The 21,326-nt window shown below is 42.7% G+C and overlaps 1 protein-coding gene across 7 annotated transcripts in view; it reads right to left on the bottom strand.

Moving 5' to 3' along the window:
- The window catches only part of TRIM2 (tripartite motif containing 2), a 105,928-nt gene that overhangs the window by 72,017 nt on the left and 12,585 nt on the right, over positions 1–21,326 (bottom strand). Inside the window, exon 1 of one of the 7 annotated variants that reach the window (XM_053253164.1) lies at positions 14,145–14,168. The exons of 5 other annotated variants lie outside the window; for them this stretch is intronic. The gene's annotated coding sequence lies outside the window, so the exon portion shown is untranslated. Of the gene's footprint in view, positions 1–10,007; positions 10,154–14,144; positions 14,169–21,326 lie in introns of those variants that run through there. One more of the 7 variants, XM_053253162.1, reaches the window with a different exon arrangement.

The raw sequence follows: 21,326 nt of genomic DNA, 5'->3' as shown, positions 1-21,326 counted from the left end.
CCCGGTGGTAATACAAAAATGATACAAACAGGTACATATTTCAGTTTCACATTCAGTGTGCTTTGGGGCAAAAATTATCCCAACACTGTCAGTGGTAAGATGCTGGATCAGGCCCAAGGCCCATCTAGTCCAGCATCCTGTTTCACACAGTGGCCCAGCAGTTGCAGGGGAGTAACAGCAGGAGAGAGGGCATGCCCTCAACTCCTGCTGTAGGTTTCCAGTGGCATCTGGTGGGCCACTGTGTGAAACAGGATGCTGGACTAGATGGGCCTTGGGCCTTGGGCCTGATCCAGCAGGGTTGTTCTTATGTTCAATTTACAAGGGAGCAGGAACATGAAACACCATAGAGCATTGACCTCATTAAGGCTGAGGAATGCACAGAGTATGGAAAAACAACCAAGAGCAGGGTTGCACAACTTTGGTCCTCCTGCAAATGCTGGGCTACAACTCCCAAGAGCCAGTGTGGTACAGTAGTTACAATTTTGGACTAGGACCAGGAAGACCAAATCCCCATTCAGCCATGATGAACATGATGAACAGCCTTTTTCGCTGTTAGGGTGCTGAGATTGTTTTGGGTTGTTGCAATGCAGCAAAGAGATAAGACGGAGTTGGCCACTAGCCCAGACTAAACAGAAGAATGTGTCTGCACTGTACTCAGAGCAGAAGATGTTTTTAGCAAATGTTGCTGAGAACTCTACATTGCAATGAATAAGTATTCTGCTTACATGCTCACGTGCTTAATTGCCTGAATGTTATCATAGTTTCAATATAGCCCTTTTAAATTCTAGTTGGTGTGGGATGATTGTTATCTCTCTCTTTCCAAAATGTGCGTGATCTCACAGATAAAGAATATGAAGCAGCCTGATTGGCTACAGTTGTGTTAGTGACAGCCAGGCTGCTCACAACAATGTTATGTGGTCTCTTCGTGTTGTCCCAGAGACCAACCTGGCTGCTGCATTCTGTACCAATTGTAGTTTCCAGACTACAAACAAAGGCTGCCTCACATAGAGTGCATTATAGCAGACAAGCCTGGAGGTTACCAGCATATGTACCAGTGTTTTAAGATCATTTACCATATACCTTTAAGGCATATAACCTGGGATTAGAGAAAGAGAAAAGGGGGGAAATGACAATGAGAGAAAGGGTGATGGAATTCAATAGGTACAATCTGATACCATTTTTATGTAAAAATTTATGTTAAGTAAAACTTGTGGGAAATAAGTACAATGACTATTCATACTAGTAGCAGTCTTCCTGGCTGTGCAAATTAATTCACACTAGAATCCAATAAAAGGTCTCCTAAGCACAGATGTATTAAGAGCTCAGTCTACCTCTAATGGAGCAACTTGTTCTTTGGAGCTATCCATGGTGCTTTAACCCACCTCACTATGCTTTCCAGACTTTGTAGGCTCTTGTCCATGGAATGATGAAATGTTAAAATGTTAATGGCTAACATAGAGGTACCGTTGAGAAATGCCCTATCATATCTTGCCTCCATATTCTCTCATAATTGTAACTATGTAAAACCTCACAAAAACAGCAAGTATTGTAGGAAATTTGTAGAAGGTCAGGAAACACTTAAATGGGTTCAAGCCTTAAGATGAATTGCATCCTAGCATACTAAAAGAACTTGTAATACACTCTCAAAAACTCTGTCTATCATCTTTGAAAAATCAAGGATAATTCTGAATGGGTTAGGTGTCACAAGACTGGAGATGGTTAATGTTGTCCTAATTTTCAAAAAAGGGGGAAAGAAGGTTCTGAGGAACTACAGGAGAACCTTAGTATTTGTGGGGGTTCCACGGCTACTGTCATGGATACGGAAACCGCAAATACTGGATCATTGGTGATATGGATTATTGAGGCTATGGAAATCCAGGGGATAGGTTCCTGGAGGTCATAAAAATGTCCTTATAAAACAGCCCTATAAATGCAGAAGGAGTAGCCTACCATGCTCTGTGGGTTTCTAGCAATCCAGCAGTGCCCCCAAATCTATGTTTTCAATTAGGTTACTAGCTTAGTGGATAGTGGGAATTATATGAATATAATTATTCTGACAAGGTTACCCATGGTAATTTGGTGAGTAAATTCATCAAATGAAGGCCAGATGATAATACCATCAGATATATTCACATTTGATTAGAAAATCTACTCAAGGAGTGCTCATCAATGGCTCCTCTTCAAGCTGGAGGGAGGCTTCCAAGTGGAGTGCCACAGGGCTCTGTTTTGGGCTTGCTACACTGCACAATTTTTATCAGTAATTTGGATGAAGTGGTGCAGGGAACCCCATCAAATCTGCAGATGACAAAACTGGGGGGAGGGGGTAGCTAATACCTCAGAAGAGAGAAATAACATTCAGAATTACCTTGCCTGAAAGGAAAACTGGACTGAAACTAACAAGATGAAATGCAAAGGGACAAATGCAAAGTTCTGCACTTGAAAATACCATAAAATAAAAATGAAGATACCGGATGGAGCATATCTGGCTTGGAGTAGTATATGTGAATTGGATTGCAGTTGATCACAAGCTGAATGTCAGCCAGCAGGGTGATGCAGCATCACAAAAGGCGAATAAAATATTAAGCTGCGTTAACAGAAAACTACAAAAAGTTTGGGCCTGAAAAACAAGCCCTATGAGGAAAGGTTGAAGGAACTGGGTATGCTCAATCTGGAGAAGACTGAGCGAGGAGACAATAACATGCTTCAGATATCTGATGGAGAACACTTGTTATCTGTTATCCAAGATGACAAGACAAGTCCAATCAGCTTAAGTTACAAAGCGGCAAATTTGGGTTGAATAGCCGTTTCACATGGAACCATCACATGTAGGGAAAGGGGAGTACTCCCTCACTGGAGGTCTTCCAACGAAGGCTGGACACCCATTTGTTAATAACATTCTAGCACTGGATTTCTTGCAATGAGCAGAGAGTGGGACTAGGTGGCCTACAATGTACTCTCCAATTCTGATCCTATGATACAATTGTGTAGCAGCTTTGTACGCTTCAGTGAGTCCCCAATGTGATGTTTTTGGTTAATCCATTCCTTGATCCAGCCAGCTTTTGAATTGTGCTTTAGTTATTTTTATTCCAGTCCTGGAGTAGAGGCTGGGCTAGCAAACAACCAGCAGCAAGAGCACTGAAGGCAGACTACACTTGCCTCTCCGTAAATAATGTCCGTTTCATAAAACTGTTAATATTCCTGATTCAGCTCCTTGCAAGCCACAACTCTCTCATCTGGATTCTACACCCAGGTTATTTATTTATTTATTTATTTATTTATTTATTTATTTATTTATTTAGCATATTTGTATATCGTCCAAACCCACGTCTCTGGGCAGTTTACAATAAAACAACAGAGATTAAAAACAAAATTAAAACAATTTGATAAATTTACCCTAAAGGGTTCTAGGGTGGTTTGTACACAGGTAATAAAATCCTATTTACCTGAATCCAAGCGCAGATTTTCCCCAAATTCTGTGATGTTAGAAATCAGAGGTGTCACTTTTATGTATTTATTTATTCACTTACTTACTTGTTTGTTAGATCTGTATCCCGCTCTTTCCGATAGGCTCAGAGCACCTTACAGCTTATAGAGAAATTAATAATCCTGTCCCAAAGAGGCTTACAATATATATTTTTTAAAATTAAATTCAGAGTCCTCTTTCTTTGGGCTAAAAGCAGGTATAACATGTATTTAAGCTGTATTTTTAAAGGGGGGGTCATCTTAAATTCAGAGTAGTCTTCTGTTCAGGTAAATGTGATACTTAATATTTATATAGTAATTTCAAATATTCATAACGGTTTCACATTAATTATCTTATTGTAATTCTTACAACAACCCATTAAGGGTTATTATCCCCATATTGCAGATGGGGAGGCTGGGTGTTGGGATTGCCTAAGGCCACCTTAAGGTCGTTCACACGACCAAAGCTTACCTGGCCTGTGGAGGGATGGGGGGAAGGCAGGAGCTGTCATGCCTTCCCCCACATGAGGTATGCCACTCTTGGGCTGAACAGCACTGCGCGCCCACATGAGAGTGCTGAGGGAATGAGGAAAAGCAGGCTGCAGCCTCCCACATCCCACAATGCACCAGTGCATAGGAGGATTTCCCTGCCACCGGGCACTCTAGCTGCCCAGCTCAAGCAGCCACACAACCAGGGACCAGGGTAGAAGGGCGCGCTCATGCCCTTCTACCTCGGTAAAAGTCCAGGCTACCCGGGGCAGGGCAGCACTGGAATTGGGCCCAATCTTGGCGCTCCACACAAGCAGCCCTACCCAGGTAGGGCTGTGCAAGCCTAGGTAGGGCTGCTCGTGTGAACAGTCCCCTTGTGTGCTCATGGGAGAGGCAAGATTCAAACTGGGAGAGTTCTGCTTTGTATCTCAGTCTCTTAGCTACTACAGTACATCAGCTTGGATGTGTGAAAGCAGCCAAGGAAGGCACACACTGAATCAGCACAGCCCCTTTTAAGCTAGACAGGGGCAGTGCTGATCCTTATCCTGCTGATAGATAGTCCAAATGGTAAATCAGAGACAGGCAGGATAAATACAGGTGGCACACTCCAAATCAGCCACTGTCGCTCAGAGTCTATCAGATTAGGCTGTATTTCTCCCCCCCACCCCCCCCACACACACACTTACTTTAGCTCTGCATCACCAAAGCTGAACATCTCATTTGAACACAGTCTAGTTTCTATAGTGAAACTGGAATACAAATGATGCCTTTACCAAGCTTTACAGATTCTGCCAATGTTTTTCCCAAAACCTCAGCACAAATTTGGGGAAACCCCGGATTACTTCTGATGTAAATCCTAGTTACTGGCTGTTTAAATGCCTCACACTGGTTGGTTATAGCCTCCCTTATCATGTCACTATTCCATATTTTATCTACTATTCTGATGATGATTACATTTATATCCCGCTCTTCCTCCAAGGAGCCCAGAGCGGTGTACTACATACTTGAGTTTCTCTTCCACAACAACCCTGTGAAGTAGGTTAGGCTGAGAGAGAAGTGACTGGCCCAGAGTCACCCAGCTAGTTTCATGGCTGAATGGGATTTGAACTCGGGTCTCCCCGGTCCTAGTCCAACACTCTAACCACTACACCACACTGGCTCACACATGCATATAAACAAGGGCCATAGCAAGGTTGGAGTGAGCCCTGGGACAAAAAGTTAAGACGCCCCCCTGCCTGTACACACACACACACACACACACACACCATTTCCATGTCTTCTTTCTTGGAGAGGTGACGGGGTGGGGAACAAAGAGCAAGTTGTTGCTCAGCTGGCAGGCCCCCTCTGCCTCAGGATCCCAGGGCTATTTGCCCCCACCCCTTGTTCAATTATAGTTACACACCTGATACAAACAGGACTTTATGATTCAGTTGCTCTCACTGATTCTCAGCTGAACCTGTGAACTGTCTCCAGCTAAAATTATACTGTTTGAGGCTTTATGAGCCGACGTGGAAACTCTTCTGTGATGTTGTTTGATGTGCAAGTCTGAATCACACGGACAAAGTTATCCTTTGATAGTAAATGATTAACCTGGGTGCAGGCCTCTTGGTTACAGTGAGTGTCTATCGCAGAGTTCTGAATGTTACTTAAAAGAAGAAGGACATGTACTCTTTATGAAGTCCTAAAAAAACATGCCCTGAAACTTGTTGTTTATATATGGGTTTATTCTGGAAAAAAGATTCCCAGCACATCCTGAGAAAAGGACAATAGAAATGGAAAGGCAGAGGAAGGACAGAGGCATGATTTCATGGGCTGTTCACTCATCTTCGGCAAGGGAGAGATAGCTCAGAAACTGGGTACAATTTTTCCTGTATCCTGGTAACTGTCAGTTCTGTACATTCTAGCATTCTGTTTTGGATGTCTGCAAGAAATCAAACTGTGAGTGTCAAAGAGGATCAAGATCTACTCTTAGACTTAGTTCATCCATTTTTTAAATTTTACATAGCCAAAAGCAGCGAATATGTCTTGCTTAGTGTCAAAGAGTCACTAGCCATTTCAGCATATGCATAATGAAGTTCGCTGATAACAGCCATGACTTCAGTAAAGGTGAGAGGTGAGGTGGAGGACTTGCTTTACTGAACCCATCTTGGCAAGCCAGCAATGGCTGCAGTGCTAATAGAAAGGGAGGGGGAGGATATGTCTCCCATGTCTTCACCTTTCAGCTCTTAAATGAAACTCCTCTTGCTATTGCTCTCTTATTGAAATGCAGGGGCAAATCTGATAGCCTGGCCTTTCCCATTCTCAGCAGGATGGGGATCTGAGATAGGGAAGGTGCCCTTCTCAGGTCTCTTGGATGCTGGCAGCATGTTGCAGGGCGTGATGCTGATGGTGGGGTGCAGGTCTGGGGCTCAACTACTGTCACTTTCTCATGCTGTCAACATGACAAAGGCAATAAGAAGAGTCCTGCTGGATGCTCCAGAAACCTGCTTCCCCCAGAAGCCGCCCAGATGGTACAGTCAATTCTATCGCCGCCGCCCCATTCTCATGCTTGCATATACCAAGGCAGCACCGTCCTGTCTCCCAAGGACTTGCTGTAGTCAGGGCTTTAGGGATTGGTATCAGATACATAACTTGCCAGGGAGAGGAAGGTGCTTTAGGAAATTCTCCCGAGCGATGTTTAATTTGTGTTTTGCATTTCCCTCACTTGTCATTAGAATGCAAAGCCTAATTTGTAATTAGAATACAGAGCCAGTGTTAGGATGGGGCACCCTCAGGCAGCTGCCAGGGTCTAACACCCCACAGGAGCCACCACTGGAGCCTGCCATGGCCCTACCCCAATAACTGGGCCTAGCCAAAACCAGCAGTTGCCGATTGGGTAGGCAATTACCCTTACCATGGCAGCCATGAGTTTGTCTGTCTGTCTGTCTATCTGTCTATCTATCTATCTACTGAATTTCTATACTGCCTGATATATAAATCTCCAGGCAGTATATGAGTTAAGACATAATATAAAACTGCTAAAAGCAAGCTGGAAGCAGCAACATGTTCAGCTGGTGGCTGCCACTTGCCATGTTCCCCTCACACAATGTTCCATATATGACACTATGCAGGGCAATGTTGTGGGGTGGGAACATGGTGGGTGGCAGCCACCAGCCAGAACATGTTGCTGCAACCAGCCTCCTGGAAAACATCCACTTCTATTCTGGTGTCAGGGATACTGTCAACTGTGATCCGGAGGAGCCCTTGGAGGAAGAGCCCGTGTCCAGGAGAACCTCCAGTCCAAAGAGACCAAAGGTCACACTGCTATCCAACCCTACTCCCATGACTCTGAGAAGCACATGGGCAAGATCAAACTTGAGAAAGACCACACCTGAACTCAGCTCTTTTTGCTAGGGAACCTCCAGTTCTGCCTCCCGCCCACAGGCCTCCAAGAACAATGTCACGTTGCCAGATGTGGCAACAACAGAGTAGTCAACTGGCATCATAAGAACAGCCCTGCTGGATCAGGCCCAAGGCCTATCAGGCCCAGCATCCACCAGATGCCTCTGGGAAGTCCACCAGATGCCTATGGAAAGCCCACAAGCAAGAAGTGTGGGCATGCCCTCTCTCTTGCTGTTGCTCGCTTGCAACTAGTATTGAGAAGCATTGTGCCTCTGAGGCTGGAGATGGCCTATAGGAGGTGGCATCATACAGTCTGCTTCAGGAGAGGTCTCCGTGTGGGATAGAGGGGTCACCTCAAGAGGAGGAAGCACAAGAATACATAGCTGAGGGGGATAAGATTGAGTAGGACCAGGAAAAGGGTGGAGGCCTTTCTGGGTCTTGCTTAAAGACACCTCAGCTGCACCCTTTCAGTGCTGGTACAAGAGTCCTTTCGGACTTTGCTCTGTATCCCAGCATCTGTTCCAGGCTTCTTTGAGCTACTTTTCCCCTGTCTTTCCCCCATTTCTAGTGCCTGTGTGGATTCTGCCAGCCCAGCCCTGCCATGACCTATACCTTGCAGGCTGAACTCGGACATCTGTGTTGCCATGAACATACACTGAACTTAAAGCATAGTCACACCTTAGCAGTATTCATATTCCAGAAAAAAAGGGACTAATTTCTAAAAGTTCATCCATTTATGAAGATTCACATTTAAGAGTAGAAGTCTGTCCAGGCTTTGTTTTTAAAAAGCTGGGAAGCTGGCAAATAAAACAGACAGGCAGGGAATTCTGAAACTAGCCTTATCAGATTCTTTCCCCCCCAGCTCAGCCCTAATTCTTGCCAAAATAAATGTTTAAATACTAGCAGTTGTAGCAGCAGTAAAGGTTTTAAATGCCAAGATAATGGTCCGGTTCTGCTGGTGAAGGCAGCAGACTGCAAGCACAATGGATGGAAGATCATCTGGGCACTATATGTAATTTATGCTGAATTCATGCAAGGAAGAATGGGGTACATGATTTTTTAACCAAGTTCTTTCATATACAAACACTGATATACATTTTCATATGTAAACAAGCAACACTCAGAGGTTTTTCTCCAAGAGCAATGGCAGCTCTAGTAACAAAACATGATTTAAATGGCCAATGTGTTTTCACCTACAACTGTTTTGACCGTCCTTTCATAATTTTGGTTGTTCTCCATAATTCTCTGTACTTTCATTTTCAAGGTAGTATCTGACATAATTATATACCTCTCATAACATTCCTAATGTACACTGGAACAAGGGAATAGTTCGCGTTTTTTAAATGTCTCTAAAATAATGTTACCATTTTCTTTCTAACAGCACCTGTCTGGGAGAAATTCAACCAGTAAATTCAACCCATTTGCTGGAAAGCTGCAGCTATTGATTGAATATTAGCCTGCAAAACAGCTGCTTTTTAAAAAGCACAGAAGAACTGCCAGAGCAAAAGGACTATACTTTTTTTGGCAGCCCCACCCAATACTTTGCATATCATTATGAATACTTTGTGGAATCCAGGCAGTTCTTTTAACTAAAGAAACTCCCTCAGGAAATTTGTTCCTAACTAGAAAAGACTGTTTGGAGAAATGTTGCAATAAAATGAGAGACAAGGTGAAGAACCAGTTGTTAAAGTTCCAAAAGTTGTTAATTACATACCTTGCAGCTTTGGGGATATAACTTAATACCTGTACTGTATCTTGATGGTTTGGGAAATAGTTGTTTTATGAACCATAAAGATCAATTGGGATTCAGGTACTGAAGGACTGTGTGCTTACAGCTAGCTATCAACTGACAATGTTGGCCTGGCAGTATGATAATTTATATCACTTTGGCAATAATATCAAAAGAGTGTTTGATAATATCTTCTTGAAGTACTTCATGTTATAAACTATGTAACATTTCCAATAAACTTTGATCCAGAGGCCCAAAATTGTTCCATAAAATTATGAAAACTGAAAAAGAAAATGCTTTTTAATGAACCCATTCTCATAATTTTCCACTCTATGCACCTCTAAATGCTTCATTATTTGAGACAGACCAGGTATTATCATCCTGCTTAGCATGGACTATTTATTACTAGAAATCAATCTTAGCTCACAAGCGCACTAGTTCAACATTTTTCTGGAGCGTTAATTTTTATAGCATGCCCTCTTTTACATTTCCACAATTTTCTGAAGATTGTGTTTATTACCTGCAATGCCTCACCCTCTTTTGTCTATCTTTGAACATTACTGTGTTAATATATTTTACATATATTTAGTAGTTTATGCCAATTAACTCATGATTCTAGTTCTTTGAACATTTGGGCCAATAGCTTTGTTCTATTATCCTTATTCCACTGGTTTTTCCATCTCATCCCTACTAGGATGATCTCACTCTCATTCTGAGGTATGAATGGAGAAATCTTCAGAAGCATGTAGCTGAATACAAAGTAGCTGCTCTTTCAAAGGTTAAGACTTCCTGTTCCAAGCAAGGAAAAGAACCCTGCTTTCTCTGAATCCAAACTCTTCTGAATCATAAACTGCTCACCAGCTCTGCTATAAATAAGGATTTTCAGTAATCCCAGGATATATTGTTTTAAAAGAAAACCTGATGGCACAGTTAGAAGCTTACTTACAGACATTCCATCATGTTCCTTCCAGGAATTGCAATGCAGCCTCTCTGAGGAAAAAGACTGCTCCCTGCAGTACTCAGACAATTGGTCCCATTATAACCATCAGGAGGCTGAGTTGAAGGGTGGCCTTGCAAAAACATAAACAGCTTGTCAGCACAACCAAAAAGGCGGGCCTGCCATATCAGAGGACGACGCCAGCCAATGATCTGTCTCTTTAGTGTCTGTTTGGTTAAGATATTGTGTTTCATTCTTAAGAGGAGAATGGGGGAGAGAGAAGAGCTGACAAGAAAGAACCCTGCTGTAGTGTTTGCAGCTGCTGCTCTGAAGAGGAAGAAAATGCTTAGGACAGGGAAAATATATAAATCAATAAGTCACTCCAGTAAAAGCACATACTGGATGTGTGTTCTAATTAAATCACACAGGAATCCTGTAGCATTTTGCTTTCCTTCTGCTACTTTAAAAAACTGGAGCAAAACTATGACTATTTTATCTTTGGGGGAATTCCTCTCTTGAAATTCTACAGGAGCTTTCCAATAATTGGTTTTTACACATAATTGTACAGTGTGGTGGCTGAGAGAATCAGCTCTGCCACAGGTTTGCTAGTGACATTAGGCAAGCCACACTCCCTTATCCTCAGCTCACCTGAAATACAGGAATAGCAGCACATGCCTACCTTCCACCTAATGGCACAGCGGGGAAATGACCTGATTAGCAAGCCAGAGGTTGCCGATTTGAATCCCCACTGGCATGTTTCCCAGACTATGGGAAACACCTATATCAGGCAGCAGCAATATAGGAAGATGTTGAAAGGCACCATCTCATACTGTGCGGGAGGAGGCAATGGTAAACCCCTCCTGTATTCTACCAGAAAAAAACCACAGGGCTCTGTGGTAGCCAGGAGCCACCACCAGCTCAATGGCACACTTTACCTTATACCTTACAGGGATGTTGTGATGACTAGTAGATAATATATAAGATAATTATATATATATATATATAGAGAGAGAGAGAGAGAGAGAGAGAGAGAGAGAGAGAGAGAGAGAGAGAGTAGACAATGAGGTGCTTCACATGACCCATGTGAAGTATCAGGAGGGTTTGTGCAGAGAGAGTGGGCTTAGCCCATGCTCAAATTCTCTATATGCTTTTCCCCCTTTCATACTGAATAGCCTTCAAGTTGACCTTGTATCTTTAATCCCAATCAGCTGCATTACAGCAGCAAGACAGAAGGATGACCGCTTGTCAAGATGGAGAGGATATGTGGACAGTTGCCCAATTGCTAGCACTAGGCTTCTTCTTAGTGCATTTGTGGTTTAACCTGCAATGTAAACTAGTGATCTATTGTTTTTGATTTATATGGTATTAAGGGGGTTATGGCATTAGCCTTAGTGAAAGTATAATTTTGTGGCTCAAGCATGGATGTGACAATCATTTGATCAAGAGCTTTGCTACATCCTGTTGATCTGATATGTTCCATATTTCAGGCTGTTCCATACTCTTAAATTCTACTTCCACGTAAAAATGTGGTTCCTTGGTGTATAAAATGCAGCACTGCTTCTTACCCTGCCATCTAACACTAGTGTAATTCAGGATTGGAGATGAGCTAAGAATATTTATTAGCAGAAATACTGACTGGGAAAGGAAGCTTGCCAGATCTATCAATCAATAATTGTGTCAAGGCCCTATGGCAGAGTTTGTTCTGAGAGTTAGTTTGCCCTGATGGTGGAATACATATTGCTTCTAATCCTGGCACTCTCTTGTAGTTAAGGGAGAATCAGTGAGAATACAAGCTTTGGAGAAAAACAAGGAACAGTCTTCTGGCACTTTATAGATGAACAAATTATTGAAGCATAAGCTTTCATGGGCTACTTACTCACATCATTAGATGCATGAAGGATTATCATCAGTTGCAGATGTATGTATGTACAGGCAGCAGCAACATAGGAAGATGCTGAAAGGCATCATCTTATACTGCATGGGAGATGGCAAAGGTAAACCCCTCCTATATTCTACCAAAGACAGCCACAAAGCTCTGTGGTCGCCAGGAGTCGACACCGATTCGAAGGCACTTTACCTTTAATACAGTGCTTGGGCCTGAATCACTCACTCAAAACTCCCAGACCAAACCACAAAAGATAGAAAAATGCTATTTTCGCAGGTAGGTTCCATATCTCTAATTGACCACACACACACACACAGGCAGGGGGTACCTTGGGAAAATTCATTAAGTGCGCATAAAATGAGGGAAAACATTCCCATTGGGAAAACATGGGTTAGGATTAAGGTTAGTGTGAGGGTTAAGGTTCATACAAACTTTGGCAGTTTTCTCAAGTAGTTTTATACACATAAAGTCCAGACTTTGTGGTACAGGATGCATGCTTGCAAAATGTAAGCCATTTTACTAGTGTGTGTGCATGTGTATGTACACAATGGGTTTCCAGTATAAGGTTGTGTTGCTATGTTCATCATAATAATTGAACAGAATTGTATGGATGATCCAGGCTCAGGCTGAAAGCTGTTGAAATCCTGGTGAAAATGTTCAAGAATTTCTTCTCCCACATAGGTGTTAAGGAACAACACAGCTAGACTAGGAAGACTGTGTTATCACAAATTACTATTCTGAATTGTCTGTGAGCTTTTATGTACATTTAAGCTTGCCATATATTGTACCACTTGGTTTTCATAGCCATTTGGACCCACTATTTACATTTTCTTCCTCTACATCCATGTGAGTATGTGTGCAAGAATGTGTGTGCATGGATGCACATGCACACACTTCAACTGTGTCGATTGGAGATTGTTGCTCTTCAAAATCTGAACTTAAGTATGGTGTTCCTCAAGGCTCCATACTTTCTCCAATGCTTTTTAACATCTACATGAAACCGCTGGGAGAGATCATCAGGGGATTTGGAGCCGGATGTTACCAGTACACTGATGACACCCAGATCTACTTCTCCATGTCAACCTCTTCAGGAGTTGGCATATCCTCCCTAAATGCCTGCCTGGAAGCAGTAATGGGGCTGGATGAGGGAGAATAAACTGGAGCTGAATCCAGATAAGGCGGAGGTACTTATTGTGTGGGGTCAGAACTCTAGAGACGATTTTGATCTCCCTGTTCTAGACGGGGTCACACTTCCCCAAAAGGAACAGGTTCGCGGTCTGGGAGTACTTCTGGATTCACACCTCTCCCTGGTTTCTCAAGTTGAGGCGGTGGCCAGGGGTGCTTTCTATCAGCTTCGGCTGATTCGCCAGCTGCACCCTTTTCTCAAGATCAATGACCTCAGAACAGTGGTACATTTGTTGGTAACCTCCAGACTGGACTTCTGTAATGCGCTCTACGTGGGGCTGCCTTTGTACGTAGTCCGGAAACTTTAGTTGGTTCAGAATGTGGCAGCCAGGTTCGTCTCTGGGTCATCTCGGAGAGATCACGTTACTCCTTTACTGATGGAGCTACACTGGCTGCCATTAGGTTTCCGGGCAAAATACAAAGTGCTAGTTATAACTTACAAAGCCCTAAACGGCTTAGGCGCTGGGTATTTAAGAGAGCGTCTTCTCTGCTATGTGCCCCACCGCTCATTAAGGTCACTTGAGGAGGTCCGTCTCCAGCTGCCGCCAACTCATTTGGTGGCTACACAGAGACGGGCCTTCTCAGCTGCTGCCCCAAGATTGTGGAATGCGCTCCCTACTAAGATACGAGCCTCCCCATCTCTGGCCATTTTTAAGAAACTTCTGAAAACACATCTCTTCAACCAAGCTTTCTCAGCTTTTTAAAACTTGTTTTTAAATTGTTTGGCTATTTAATTGGTGTTTTATGATGTTTTAATTATTAATTATTTTATGCAGTTTTACAATTTCTGTTTTAATTGTTAATAGATTTTAATGGTGTTTTATTGTGAACCGCCCTGAGCCTTTTGGAAGGGTGGTATAAAATTTTAATAATAAATAAATAATAAATAAAATAAACTGAGAATAGCATTGCATGCATTTGATGGAGAGGTTGTAGTCCACCCAAGTTTACACTTCAGAACATTCCCCAGTTTTGTTGGTTTTGCTGCAACAGATTAATACAGCTTCCTTTCTGTAAACTTTGGAGAACTGGCAACATATGGTTCTTTGTCCACACAGTTTAATTAGCATACTAACCTTAGAGTTGGTGTCAACTCCTGGCAACCACAGAGTCACGTGATTTTCTTTGGTAATCCTTCCTATATCACTGCTGCCCAATATAGGTGTTTCCCATAGTCTGGGGAAACATAGTCCCATAATCTGGAAAACATACCAGCGGGGATTCAAACAAGCAACCTCTTAATCCCTAGGCAAATTACTTCCCTGCTGCGCCATTAGGTGGCTCTGCTTATGTTAGCTTTCTCATCATTCTAAGCATTCATACTATATAGTGTACGTCACCAATGAAACTTGTGATCCATAGCCCTCAAGAGACCACCAGTGATTTAGCATGTGATCTTATATAAGCATAATGTAGAAACATGCTCCTTTTTAGATAATTGGGATTAAAGCCCTACATGCAATTATATATTCTGAGCATAAGGACTGGAGCAAGCCAGAAGCATGGAGGAGGAGGGCTTGCTGGAAGGCTGGGGTCTGTTCTTTTTCCATCAGAATCTCCCTTGCCTGAGCTGGGAGGTTTGTTTGAGCTGGCCGTCCCCCTCCCTTCAGCCTTGAGCAGAGAGAACCATTGCCTGCGGAGATCCTGCTGCTGGCTTCAGCTACGGTTCTGATTGCCCTGACAGGCTGCAGTTGCATGGGAGCCAGTTCCATCAGCCAGGCTCCAGAAGTCCACGTGAGAGGTGGGGTCTGGGGGCATCTGGCTTAACAGGAATGGGGCAAGACAGAGGCACAACTGTTGGTGTGGGCAGGCACTGCTGGGCGGGCGGGCCTTTGGGAACGGGCTTCGGGTGTGGGACAGAGGGCTGAGACAAGCTATGCTGCTACTTTAAAAACATCCCAGTTTATTTGCTAGATTTTATGCAGGCATGTGTTTTGGTGAACCTAGAGTTGGGGGGAGTGCGTTCGTGGTCCCTGAGGTGATTCCAGTGGTGGTGGGGAGGGGATAGAGGAACATGTGGCAATGGCAGGGTAACAGATCATTACAGGGGAAGGGAGATCAGAAATTTAATAGCTGTTAGGTAAGAGGACATGGGTGGGGAGGAAGAGTAGCTGTAGTCTTTAAGAATAATATCTCCCTTAACAGGGTTCTTGTCAGGGAATTGGCCTATATTGAATATGTGTACCTACGTCTGGAGACCAAGGATAGACTGGGACTTCTGTTGGTGTGCCATTCATCCCGCTGCCCAACAGAGTCCCTAATTGAGCTGGCTGACTTGGTTGCAGAGTTAGAGTCTCTCAGACTAGTAGTTCTGGGGGACTTTAATGTTCACTTTGGAGCCAACTTGTCAGGATCAGCTCAGGAGTTCATATCAGCCATGATAACTATGAGCCTATCCCAAGTGGTCTTGGGACCAATGCACATTGCTGGTCATACTCTCAATTTGGCTTTTTGCTGTGATCAGGAAGGTGTTCTGTGGGTGGGGATTCCTGTGATGTCCACATTGTCCTGGACGGACCACCATCTGGTTAAGGTTGGACACAGAGCCTCAACCCTCCTTCGCAGGTGTGAAGCTCTATTAGGATGGTCTGCCCAAAAAGGCTATTGGATCTCATAGGATTCCAAGAAACCTTAGAAGGCTTGAAGGTTGATTCTGCCAGCGATCTTGTTAATGCCCTGGTTCAGACTTGGAATAATGAACTTACTAGGGCAGTATACATGATTGCTTCTAAGCGCCCTCTCCGACCTGCTTCTAAATTACCCCCTTGGTATACAGAAGAACTACAGGAGCTGAAGCAACAAGGTAGATGGCTTGAGCACGTGGAGAATGACTCAGCTTGAATCCAATAGATGACAGTGCAGAGCGCATTTGAAGATCTATGCTCTGGCAATGCGTGCAGCAAAGAAGCAGTACTTTTCTCCCCACATTGCTTCTGCAAGCTCACATCCAGCAGAGTTGTCTAGGGTTGTGAGAGGGCTAGTACATGCCCCTCCCTTCCTGAATGAGTATTTGGATCCATCAGTTACCCATTATGACATTTAATGAGTTTTTCGCAGATAATCTCTCATATTGGAGCTGAACTAGACTCTACAGTTCTTGCAGAGTCTATTGTGGAGGTGTCCAGCAGCTCCTCTTGTGTGGTTAAATTGGATTAATTTCAGTCTGTGCCTTACCACCTGTCCACTTGACCCCTGCCCAACATGGCTTATATGATCTAGCAGTGAGATTATTGGAGAGGGTCTTGTTAAGATCAGTAATGCTTTTCTGAGGGAGGGCAGGATGCCTCCTTGTCTTAAGGAAGCAGTTATTAGACCACTCTTGAAGAGGCCTGTATTGGATCCCTCAGAATTAGGGATCAGGCCTGCCTCCAACCTCCCATGGTTGGACAAGGTGATTGAGAGGGTGGTGCCCTCTCAGCTCCAGGTTGTTTTGGAGAAAGCATATTATCTGGACCCATTTCAAACTGGCTTTCAGGCAGTCTATGGGGCTGAGACAGACTTGATCGGCCTGTTAGATGATTTCAAATTAGGAACTGACAGGGGGAATGTGACTCTGTTGGTCCTTTTGGATCTCTAGGCAGCTTTCAATACCATCAACCATGGTATCCTTCTGGGATGTCAGAAGGGGATGGGAGTCAGAGGCACAGCTCTGCAGTGTTTCCGCTCACCTCTCGGGTAAGCTTCAGATGGTATTGCTTGGAGACTATTACTCTTCAAAACAAGAGTTCTGGTATGGAGCCCCACAAGGCTCCATACTGTCTCCTATGCTTTTTAACATCTCCATGAAACTGCTGGGAGAGATCATCAGGGGATTTGATGCAGGGTGTTATCAGTATGCTGATGACACCCAAATCTATTTCTCCATGTCAACTTCATCAGGAAATGGCCTAACTTCCCTAAATGCCTGCCTGGAGGTGGTAATGGGCTGGATGAGGGAGAACAAACTGAGGCTGAATCCAAGCAAGACAGAGGTACGCCTTGTGGGAGGTCGAGAGTGGTTTAAGATCTGCCTATTCTGGACGGGGTTGCACTTCCCTAGAAAGAGCAGGTATGTAATCTTAGGGACCCAAACTTCTCCCTGATTTCTCCTTGGCAGTGGACAGGAGTGCTTTCTATCCTCTTCGGCTGATTAACCAGCTACATCCATTTCTGGAGACAAACCACCTTAAAACAGTGGTGCATATGCTGGTAACTTCCACACTTGACTTCTGCAACGTGCTCTAGGTTGGGCAGCCTTTGTACATAGTTCGGAAACTGCAGTTAGTACAGAATGTAGCAGTCAGGTTGGTCTCCATGGCTGCCCGAAGAGATCATATTACACACATTTTGAAAGAACTACACTGGCTGCCAATATGTTTCTGGGCAAAATACAAAGTGCTGGTTATTACCTATAAAGCCATTAATGCCTTGAGTCTGAGGTATTTAAGAGAACACCCCCTTCTTTGTCAACCCCAACACATCTCAATTGAGGTTGCCACCAGTTTGATTGGTGGTGATTCAAAACCTGGCCTTTTCTAGAGTTGTCTTGTGACACTGGAACTCATTTTATATTTATTTGTTTATTCATTCATTCATTCAATTTCTATACTGCCCTTCCAAAAATGGCTCAAGGCAGTTTACACAGAGAAATAACAAACAAGATGGAACCCTCTCCCCAAAGGACTCACAATCTAAAAAGAAACATAAGGTAGACAACAGCAACAGTCACTGGAGGTACTGTGCTGGGGGTGGATAGGGCCAGTTACTCTCCCCTGCTAAATAAAGAGAATCACAATGTTGAAAGGTGCCTCTTTGCCAAGTTAGCAGGGGAAATTAATGAAATTAGAGTTTCCCCTTCTCTGGATGTTTTTAAGAAGGAACTAAAAACATACCTGTTTAGTTAGGCTTTTATAGTTTATAGTTTTAAAGTTTCCATTTTTATAGTTTTTATAGTATTTTAGATTGTTTAATTACGTTAATGTTTTAATGGTTTGTATATTGTGAACCACCCAGGGACGTTATGTATAGGGCAGTATATAAATGCACTAAATAAATAAATAAATAAATAAATAAGAGCAGAAGTTGGTGCACATACATTTTGCATTTGGCCATCACATTGTTATTCATTTGGGCTAGCTAGTATTCAAAATGTGGTTCAGACTAGTTCAAGAAAATTTTTTTGAAAAGAGGGGGAAATAGAGATTTTGTGTCATTGGTTCTATTATATTTATTTTATTTTATTTTGCTTGGAGGTTTCATTGTTGTTGCAGGAAAAACAAAAATTCAGATTTTAATGCAGCAATATTAATCCTCATTTATGTAATGCTTCACAATGCTCTCACCATATAGCTTCACATTACTGCAATGACAAAGGCCATTATTATTCTTCCATTCCACAGAGGAAAGAGTTTAGTAATGGGGGGGGGGGCAGCAGCATATAGTGAGAATTTCCATTTCCCCTGCCAGAAGTCACCACTCATGTCCAGCAGTAGCATGGAGATTTTCATTATAATAAATGCTTTGGTGACTATAATACTTATATCAGCACACAGAAATACTCATTTTTTCAGTCTCTTCAATAAAAGCAGAATGGAGATACATAAAATTTCAATGTAAATAGTTAGACAAGGTAAACTATAATACATCAGCACTATACATAAGCCACTCATAAGCATTTCTCTTGTGGAGTGTGCAATGACATCATTCCATTGCCCCAAATTGGTCAGAATTTGTATTACCCTTGTGGAAGACCATTATGGCAAATACAATGGCTGAGCTACAGTTCTGTATTTCATTCTGTCTGCTTGTGGGTGTTCCACTTCATCACAGTTACAACATTGATTGAAGCAAGCAGTATCCATGGGGGAAAAACTGGGCACACTGAGTGGAAAAAGAGAGAGAGAGACTCTACTTGTCTGCATTGTGCTGAAAGAACTATTGCTTGACTTGTCTAAGGACCAGCAATTGTTAAACACAACAATAACATCTTTCAGCATATCTTTTGTAAAATGTCATCTCGAGTTTCTGGTACCATCCACGTGCCATTTGTGTTCTTTATCCATTCATCCTCAGCTGAAATTGTATTATTGCAGTGTTTGATGCATGCAAGCCGACAGAACCAGAAGGCATTTGCGTATATGCTTTCCATTCACAGAAAGCAAAACAAAAACAAAAACCCACGGCAACACAAATAAGCTGAAATAACTAACTTGTCTAATTTAATTATAAATTTCCACTGAGGACAAAAAGACAAGTATCTACTCCCTCTTTTTCCGGATATACCATGTGTCCTGACCTCTTTAACCATCTGCATATAATCAGGTGGAGGAAATGTACTTGGTGCTCTAGAAATGAAATTTGTGAGGGAGAAGGAAGGTTCATATAAGAACAGAACTGTCCCAATTTTTCCATCAAGAGCTTCAGGACAATTTGTCTGTGTGGTGTTCCTAGTGAATCCCAACCAGGTTACACACAGGATGCATAGATTAGTTACAGTCTTTAGTTCAGTCCTAGACTGGAGGTGGGGCAGACAAACAACAAATATCAGCAGCATAGAGAGAAGTCTGCACTTGCCCTTCTGAAAAAAAGATTTATTTCATTAAACTATAAACACTCTTAATCACACTCCACTGCCTAGACCTTTTTTACAGGTGCTTCCCTCATAAACTAAAGCAATGTCTTTAGAGCCAAAAGAGAACATTTCAGTTACCATTTCGAATTAGGCAAAGATCTTTGAGAGAAGCGGTATGTGCACCAGAAAGGACGGTTAACAGTGTTACCAGATCTGAGAGAAACTCTCTTACCTATATGAAAATTAAAGATATTCTATAAGGTACAAGGCCCTTGCTTGTACAGAAATATATGAAAAATTCAGGATTGTGCCAAATAGTTCTTAAGTGGAGGAAGAAGGGTTAAAATACAGTGTGGAATCCTTCTTCTCCTTGTGCTTTGCTCCCTGAAATGATTTCTTCCCAGGCATCTTTCTCTTCATTAGTTTACTTCTAGTCTTGGAGTTACATTGAGAGAAGGTGTTTTTGTGGGGAAAGTGCAAGCAAAGGATAGAGTCCAATCATATCTCCTCACTCAACCCTTCTGTACGTTACACTCACACTTCTCAGAAGCATCTGGTGGGCTGCTGTGGGAAAAAGGATGCTGGACTAGGTAGACCTTGGGCCTGATCAAGAAGGGCTGTTCTTATGAACATATAGAGATTGAGTGATATCTCATTCCTGGCACACCGGTTTGCTGCCATCGTCTCCAGTTCATACCTCATACAGCAGAGAAGCATCTGCTGGAAAAAACAATGGGCATTTATGTTCAGGCAAGGGTGTTCATATCTGGCTTAACAGCATAGGAGACCATGGAATTTGCACAATACACAAAGATAGCCAGGTCTGACACTCCAAAAATTCCATCAAGTTAAATACAGAAATTAACATGAAATTGTTTAAAACAACGTATGAACCAAAGGAGTTTGTGTTCACATTTCCTGAGGAGAACCAAGCTTACACAATGAATTAAAGGCAATTATTTATCTTCTGTACCCAACATATCAAGGTCAGCACTAAACTGAATGACCACTAGCATCTCAGTAATTACACTGTAGATAATTGCTTCTTTTTCCATCAATAGTTATTGATTCCAAAGTATTGTATTTCATGGCTGAAGACACCCATGAAGTAGTATTCCCAATTAGTCCTATACAAGGAAGCCATGTTGCATGGCTCCTTCTGCTGCTTTAAAATTGCCTTTTCACCAGTTTGATTTGTATTAATAGACTACAAGTTGTATTTTTACACATTTTAACACTGCAGCAACAGTTCAGCGTATTGTAAACTGATGACACCGTCTATCTTACTCAGCAAAGAAACAGGAACTGGGAAATATAAGGAGGCAACTTTCTGCTTTTATAGGAAGCAATGCCTGTGTACAGAAAGCAGCAGCTTGCTTACAGTTCAAGAACATATTACACCATGAACACATTGATGTCAATCTGTGATGGTTGGTCCATTTAACTCCTTAACCAGTTTTAAGCCTCATTGCCCTGCCTTTTGCTTACTAATTACCCACTGCCTGAGCAATAACCGATTACTAATTTAAGCTTTATCTGTAGGCAAAAGAACTGTCAGAAATCCATGGCCACCTAGGGTTTTACAATTTTGACAATAGTGTGGGACTTGGAATGACAGGACTCAAAACATTTTAGGCCACAGCACAAGCCAATAAACCAGGGGCATAGCAAAGTTGGGAGTGGGCCCCAGGACAAAAAGTGAAGATGG

The sequence above is a fragment of the Hemicordylus capensis genome, chromosome 5 (genome assembly GCF_027244095.1).
Source record: "Hemicordylus capensis ecotype Gifberg chromosome 5, rHemCap1.1.pri, whole genome shotgun sequence".
Lineage (NCBI taxonomy): Eukaryota > Metazoa > Chordata > Lepidosauria > Squamata > Cordylidae > Hemicordylus > Hemicordylus capensis.
Note: the sequence above shows the minus strand (reverse complement) of the source record. Positions and strands in the feature narration are given on the sequence as shown.